At 44.3% G+C, this 6,389-nt stretch overlaps 1 pseudogene; it reads left to right on the forward strand.

Moving 5' to 3' along the window:
• Positions 1 to 659: 659 nt before the first annotated feature.
• Positions 660 to 1,533, forward strand: LOC132376394 (small ribosomal subunit protein uS5-like; annotated as a pseudogene).
• Positions 1,534 to 6,389: the final 4,856 nt, after the last annotated feature.

Here is a 6,389-nt window from a genome sequence, read left to right on the forward strand (position 1 = left end):
TGGGTCCCGCTGGGTGTAGGAACTCCTCCCCTCCCCCAGGCATCCCTCAGGGGTGCCGGTCCCGGAGGTCCGGCCTTTACTTTTGCTCCCCCTTCCCTCCCTCCCACTCCCCCAGGACCCACGTGGCTGGAGGGTGCCTCGGTGGGCAGAGGATCAGGCCTGGGATCTCAGCTGGTTCCCGGGGGCCCAGGTGAGCAGGGGAAACCTGGCCACGCTCCCTTTTGATCCTCTGCCCTCCCAATGGTCCCTCAATTTCCCCCTTTGGGCGTGGGATCCCTTCCCCTCCCCCAGCTGCCCGTCAGGGGTGCCAGTCCCATCCCACCTCCACTTCTCCTCCCCCCTCACTCCCCTCATGCCCCACGCCCTACCCAGTCACTGGGGGTTCCTCCCGTCCCCTTAGGTGTCTGTGGTCCCCCATCGGTGCCTGGTAGGTGCCCTCATTGTGAGGAGATGTGAATTCCATGTCCTCCTAGTCCGCCATCTTGACTCCACCCCCACAGTTGTTTCTTTATTCACCAAGTCCACTGAAGTGGAACTATGAATATTATCTCTTACAATATTTTCTTCTGCCTCTTTTTCTTTAATGTTTGATCTCCATCTAATATGCAATTCTCACATGAAGACACTTTTTACCAAAACCTTTTCTGTAAAAACACCAAATGGCGGATGACGCCGGTGCTGTTGGAGGGCCCAGAGGCCCCGGGGGCCCTGGAATGGGAGGCCGCGGTGGCTTCCACAGAGGCTTCGGCAGTGGTGTCCGGGGCCAGGGCCAGGGTTGTGGTCGGGGCCGAGGCCACGGAGCTCACGGAGGCAAGGCCAAGGACAAGGAGTGGCTCCCTGTCACCAAGCTAGGCCGCCTGGTCAAGGACATGAAGATCAAATCCCTGGAGGAGATCTATCTCTTCTCTCTGCCCATCAAGGGATCTGAGATCATTGACATTTTCTTGGGGGCGTCCCTCAAGGATGAGATTTTGAAGATCATGTCTGTGTAAAAGCAGACACGTGCTGGCCAGCAGACCAGGTTCAAGGCATTTGTCACCATCAGGGATTACAACGGACATGTTGGTTTGGGTGTCAAGTGTTCTAAGGAGGTAGCCATTACTATCTGTGGGGCCATCATTCTGGCCAAGCTCTCCATTGTCCCCGTGCGGCAAGTATACTGGGGGAACAAGATCGGCAAGCCCCATACTGTCCCTTGCAAGGTGACTGGCCACTGGCTCTATGCTGGTGTGCCTCATCCCTGCCCCCAGGGGCACTGGAATCATCTCAGTCCATGTGTCCAAGAAGCTACTGACGATGGCTAGAATTGACAACTGCTACACCTCTGCCAGGGGCTGCACTGACATCCTGGGCAACTTCGCCAAGACCACTTTTGGTGCCATTTCCAAGACCTAGAGTTATTTCACTCCTGATCTCTGGAAAGAGATGGTGTTCACCAAGTCTCTGTATCAGGAATTCATCGACCATCTTGTAAAGACCCACACCAGAGTTTCCGTGCAGGGGACCCAGACTCCAGCTATAACCACCACATAGTTTTCTATGAGAAAAATAAAGTGAATGAAGCCAGTTTAAAAAAAAAATGGATTGCATTGTTTCCCTGGGCTAGTATTTCTCCTGCTACTGATCTTTTAAATATATAGATCAATTTTGAAAACCAAGCTTTAAAGGACAGTTGGTTCTTTGATTAAATGGCATATAGTAGAGCCATCTGTTATAGGTGACATTTTTTTTCCCCTTCGCTTCCTAAGTAGGAACTTTCAAATATTATTTAAGTTGGGGTTAGGACTCTGGACTAGAATTATTGTTATTTCACTTTACCATTTAGCACAGCCATCAACTGAGATCTTGTAGGTACTATTGTAAAAGAATACTTTTTTCATTTAAGGAGACCATTGGTGGTCTTGACTCCTGTCATTCTGTTAGTATGTTGACTCAATGAGGGTATCCCTTGCTAGTTAGTGTTAGAATGAGAAATGCATACCTACTTATTCAACAAACACCTACTGAGAACCACAAAGTGTTCAATATGAGATGAAGATGCCTTTTATCTCTTGCTAAATGACAATGAAAAAAATTGAGATAAAGAAATAAAATGATCTCTTGCTAATTGACAATGAAAAAATAGATGTAAACAAATAAAATTATAGTTAACAATCCAAGTGTAAATATAATGCCAATTTTAATAAATTTATCACTTCCTTTTTTAGATGCTATCCAAAAGTTTGTGCTATTTAAATTTTTAAACCTTCTTTTACGTCATCCACGTGACAAAAGCTTCTCTTCTTGAGGTCAGCAATGACCTCCACATGTTGCTTACTTCACTGTGCAGTTCTATTGATAAACCTTCATCTTGTCTCATCAGCAGCATTTGGCAGAGTTGATCATCCCCTATTCTAGAAATACTTTCTTCATTTGGCTTACAAGATACCACATTCTCCTGGTTTTCTTCCTACCTCACTAGCCATTTTTTCTCTGTTTTCTTTTGCTGGCTCCTCCTATGTTCATTTTTTCACTTTGGTAAAATCCTTGGGTTTCTTCTTTTCATTATCTCTTCACTGATAATGTTATCCAGGTACATACTTTCAAATACCAATCGTACACTAACGCCTCCTAAATGTAGATCTCCAGTCTGGCTCTCTCTCCTGAATACCAATCTGGTGCATCCAACTCTATCTCAGCTACTTGGAAGTCTAATAGCCATGTCAAAAATCAAACTCCTGGGCTTCCCTGGTGGCGCAGTGGTTGAGAATCTGCCTGCCAATGCAGGGGACACGGGTTCGAGCCCTGGTCTGGGAAGATCCCACATGCCGCGGAGCAACTAGGCCCGTGAGCCACAACTACTGAGCCTGCGCGTCTGGAGCCTGTGCTCCGCAACAAGAGAGGCCGCGATAGTGAGAGGCCCGCGCACCACGATGAAGAGTGGCCCCCACTTGCCACAACTAGAGAAAGCCCTCGCACAGAAATGAAGACCCAACACAGACATAAATAAATAAATAAATTAAAATTTAAAAAAAAAGAAAGAATCACAGATTCATGCAGAAAATCTTCCTTTAAAAAAAAAAAAATCAAACTCCTGATTCACTACCTCTACTCCCCACCCCACCTGGTTCCTCTGGTGGTATTCTGTCTCAGTTAATGGAATTCCATCTTTCCAGTTGCTCAGGCAAAAATCCTTAGAGTTATCCTTGACCTCTTTCTTTCTCATACACCCCACATCTAATCCCTCAGCAACTCCTATTGGCTCTACTATCTTAAAAATATAATCTTTTTTGACCACTTGTCACCACTAGTCCCCTGGTCCATAAGACTATTATTTCTTGCTTAGATTATTCCTATAGTTTCCTAACTCATCTTGTTCTATTCCACTTTACTCTTAACAAAGCAGTCAGACTGATCATTCTGTTGATGCATTAACTCAGAACATGGTGCTCTTTTTAAGAACTGTCCAAGGGTTTATTCCATTTCTCTGAGAGGGAAAGTTGAAGTCTTTTTTTTCAAATGGGTTTTCTTTTTTTAAAAATTTATTTTATTGAAGTATAGTTGATTTACAATGTTGTGTTCATTTCTACTGTAAAGCAAAGTGATTCAGTTATATATATATATATATTCTTTTTTTAAATTGGGGTATAGTTTCTTTACACTGCTGTGTCAGTTTCTGCTGTACAGCAAAGCGAATCAGCCATATGTATACATATATTCCCTCTTTTTCGGATTTCCTTCCCATTTAGGTCACCACAGATCACTGAGTAGAGTTCCCTGTGCTATACAGTAGGTTCTCATTAGTTATCCATTTTATACATAGTAGTGTATATATGTCAATCCCAATCCCCCAATTCATCTCATCCTCCCACCCCTTCCCCCTTGGTATCCATACATTTGTTCTCTATGTCTGTGTCTCTATTTCTGCTTTGCAAATAAGATCATCTACACCATTTTTCTAGATTCCACATATATACATTCTTTTTATATTCTTTTCCATTATGATTTATCACAGTATATTGAATATATTTCCCTGTGCTATATAGTAGGACCTTATTGTTTAGCCATCCTATATATAATAGTTTGCATCTGCTAATCTGAAACTCCCAATTCATCCTCCCCCAGCCCCCTCTCCCTTGGCAACCACAAATATGTCCTCTATGTCTGTAAGTCTGTTTCTGTTTCGTAGATAAGTTCATTTGTGTCATATTTTAGACTCCACATATAAGTGATATCATATGGTATTTGTTTTTCTGTCTGACTTACTTCACTTAATATGGTAGTCTCTAGGTCCATCCATGTTGCTGCAAATGGCAATACTTCATTCTTCTTTATGGTTGAGTAACACTGCTCAGCCATAAACAAGTTGAAGTCTTTGTAATAGGCAGCAAGGCCCTATGTGACCTAACTCCTGTAATCTCTAAGACCTCATCTCCTAATATTCTGACTGCCCCACCCCTCTATTCCATCTCTGTCACTCTCGTCTCTCTGTTGTTCCTGAATAGGTTGGGCATGATCCCTCCTCAGTGCATTCTTATTTGTTCCTCTGCCTGGATTGGCTTTCTTCAGACATCCACATGGCTCTCTCTCTCACATCTTTCAAGTTTTTTCTCCAGTGCCACATTCTCCTTCAGGCCTTCCCTGATGACACTATTTAACATTTTAATGCACTCTCTGCTCAGTGCTGTGACCTTCCATCCTACGTTCATGCTCTGGTTCTCTCCATAGCATTTATCACCTATTAAAAGTGTTAAATACTATGCTGTATAGTATATAACTTACTCATTTATTTTGTCTAGTATCTGTCTCCCCATATATAAATTCTGACAGCAGAGTTTTGTGGGTTTTTTGGCTTGATATACCCCTAGTGCCTCAAACTGTGCATAGCATAGGTTCTCAGTAAATGTTTAGTTGAATGTATGAATGAATACGGCAAGGTAAGTGCTAATAATAGTCTAAAAATAAAAATATATTTTTTTTAGAAAAATTAAAACATATTCCAAGGTGTCATCTAGGGTTGAGGATGAACTGAACGAGGAAGCAAAAGTATTTTAAAGGTCTCATCTTACTGGCAGAAGTCAGGGGTCAGGGCGTTAAATAACGTTGGAAAAAATGGAAATGAATATCTTTTTATTGGCTTGAAAAACAATATCAGAAAATGTCAATTCTCACAAAATTAATAAATGCATTTGATGCAATCCTAAATAGAATTCCAAAGGAATTTTATGGTAAGGGAGAATTGGAAAATTGAATAAAATGATTTAAACATTTTAATGAAAGAATAAATGCTCCAAAACAAAAAAATAATATTTTGGAAAAAAAAGAGAGACTAGTAAGGGAGGACTTGACCTAATAGATATCAAATGCTATTGACCTAGAGATACACAAATAGACTCATGGAACAGAATAGAGCAGAACAGAATCTAAAAATATATATCTCGGCAGAGTCAAGATGGCGGTGTGGGAAGATGTGGAGTTAGCGTCTCCCCACAACTAGGGCACCTGCCTGCCACTGGTGGGGGACTCTGATGCCCAAGGAGACGGGAGGAACCCCAAAGTGAACCAGTAGGATGTAGGGGGACTGAGCAGGGAGGAGAAGTGGAGGCCAGACAGGATTGGTGCTCCTGAGGCCGGGCAGATCAGGAGAGGCAAGCAGGAGGGACCATCCAGGAGGAGCAGGAGAGGAGTGGAGGGTGATTGCCCTGCCCACTCAGGCACAGGGAGCCTGCTGAGCTCTCAGGCCGGTCCCCTATCCACCAAGGCCCACCCCTCCCTGACGGCCACATTGGTCCTGGGGGCACAGGAGGGAGGTCGGGGAGATGAGGAGAGGCAGGTGGGAGGGGCCCTCCCAGACCACAGACTGTAGGAGCAGGAGAGGACACGAGGGTGTTTGCCCTGCCCACTCAAGCCCAGGAAGCCTGCTGGGCTCCCAGGTGAGGTCCCCTGCCCTCTGAGACCAGGGGTGGGAGTCACACCTGGGCCACTTATGTTCCTTGAGCCTAAGCCCCACCTCCCACAGTCCCCAGGGCCTTTTCCAGCCCTCTGGGTCCTGAGCATTGGCCTTGCCCACTGCCCAAACCTTGCCCTTGCTTAGGTCCTGCCCTCCACAGCCATGGCCCCCCCCTTTTTTTTTCTTTTTCCTCCTCTTTTTTTTTACTATTGTGGTACTGATGTACCTTACAGTTGTTGATTCATCTATATTTTTATTTTTACATTCTTTCTAGCATATCTGCTAGTCTCCTAGTCTAATTTTATTTTTTACTTTGCTTTGTTCTTTTTTTTTTTTTTTGCCACCCTACATGGCTTGCAGGATCTGGGTTCGTGAGCCCGGGGTCAGGCTGAAGGTCCTGTGGTGGGAGCTCTGAGTCCAAACCACTGGACTAACAGAGAACCTCAGACCCCAGGGAATA

This window comes from Balaenoptera ricei, chromosome 12, assembly GCF_028023285.1.
Source record: "Balaenoptera ricei isolate mBalRic1 chromosome 12, mBalRic1.hap2, whole genome shotgun sequence".
Classification (NCBI taxonomy): Eukaryota; Metazoa; Chordata; class Mammalia; order Artiodactyla; family Balaenopteridae; genus Balaenoptera; species Balaenoptera ricei.